A 1,970-nucleotide genomic window follows, 5' to 3' on the forward strand; every position below is an offset into this window, starting at 1 on the left:
ATTATGGGGTTTTTAAGGTATAGAATCACATCTTCTGCAAACAGGGATAGCTTGACTTCCTCTATTTCTATTTGGATGCCTTTCATTTCTGTCTCTTGCCTGATTACACTGGCTAGGACTTCTAGTACTATGTTGAATAGGAGTGGTGAGAGAGAGCATCCTTGTCTTGTTTCAGTTTTCAAAGAGAATGCTTCCAGCTTTTGCCCATTTCATAGGATGTAGGCTGTGCGTTTGTCATAGATGAGTTTTATTATTTTGAAGTATTTTCCTTCAATTTATAGTTTGTTGAGAATTTTTAACATGAAGGGATGTTGAGTTTCATTGAAAGCTTTTTCTGCATATATTGAGATGACCATGCGGTTGTTGTTTTTAGTTCTGTTTATGTTATTGATTTATTGATTTGCATATGTTGAACCAAACTTGCATTCCAGAGATAAAGACTACTAGATTGTGGTGGATTAGCTTTTTGATGTGCTGCTGGATTCAGTTTGTTAGCATTTTGTTGAGGATTTTTGCATCTGTGTTCATCAAGGATATTGACCTGAAGTTTTCTTTTTCTGTGAGTGTCTCTGTCAAATTTTGGCATCAGAATGATGTTGGCCTCATAGAATGAATTAGTGGGGAGTCCCTTCTCAATTTTTTGGAATAGCTTCAGTAGGAATGGTACTAGCTCTTCTTTGTACATCTGGTAGGATTCGTCTTTGAATCTATCTGTTCTTAGGCTTTTTCTGGTTGGCAGACTTTTTATTACTCATTCAATTTTAAAACTTATCAGTCTGTTCAGGAATTCAGTTTCTTCCTGGTTTGATCATGGGAGGTTTTGTTTTCAGAAATTTACCCATTTTTTCTAGGTTTTTTAACTTGTGTGTCTAGTGGTGTTCATAGTAGTCTCTTAGGATTTTTTGTATTTCTGTGGGGTCAGTGGTAATGTCCTTTTTGTTATTTCTGATTATGTTTATTTGGGTCTTCTCTCTCTTTTTTAAATTAGCCTGGCTAGTGGTGCATCTATCTTTTTAAAAATTATTATTATACTTTAAGTTCTAGGGTACATGGGCACAATGTGCAGGTTTGTTACATGTGTATACATGTGCCATGTTGGTGTGCTGTACCCATTAACTCGTCATTTACATTAGGTCTATCTCCTAATGCTATACCTCCCCCTTCCCCACTCCCCACAGTAGGCCCCGGTGTGTGATGTTCCCCTTCCTGTGTCCAAGTGATCTCATTGTTCAATTCCCACCTATGAGTGAGAACATGCAGTGTTTGGTTTTCTGTTCTTGCGATAGTTTGCTAAGAATGATGGTTTCCAGCTGCATCCTTGTCCCTACAAAGGACATGAACTCATCCTTTTTTATGGCTGCATAGTATTCCATGGTGTATATGTGCCACATTTTCTTAATCCAGTCTGTCACTGATGGACATTTGGGTTGATTCCAAGTCTTTGCTATTGTGAATAGTGTCGCAATAAACATAGGTGTGCATGTGTCTTTATAGCAGCATGATTTATAATCCTTTGGGTATATCCCCAGTAATGGGATGGCTGGGTCAAATGGTATTTCTAGATCTAGGTCCCTGAGGAATCTCCACACTGCAATGGTTGAACTAGTTTACAGTCCCACCAACAGTGTAAAAGTGTTCCTATTTCTCCACATCTCTCCAGCACCTGTTGTTTCCTGATTTTTTAATGATTGCCATTCTAACTGGTGTGAGATGGTATCTCATTGTGGTTTTGATTTGCATTTCTCTGATGGCCAGTGATGATAAGCATTTTTTCATGTGTCTGTTGGCTGCATGAATGTCTTCTTTTGAGAAGTGTCTGTTCGTATCCTTTGCCCACTTTTTGATGGGGTTGTTTGTTTTTTTCTTGTAAATTTGTTTGAGTTCTTTGTAGGTTCTGGATATTAGCCCTTTGTCAGATGAGTAGATTGCAAAAATTTTCTCCCATTCTGTAGGTTGCCTGTTCACTCTGA

The sequence above is a fragment of the Macaca nemestrina genome, chromosome 6 (assembly GCF_043159975.1).
Source record: "Macaca nemestrina isolate mMacNem1 chromosome 6, mMacNem.hap1, whole genome shotgun sequence".
In the NCBI taxonomy this organism is placed as follows: Eukaryota; Metazoa; Chordata; class Mammalia; order Primates; family Cercopithecidae; genus Macaca; species Macaca nemestrina.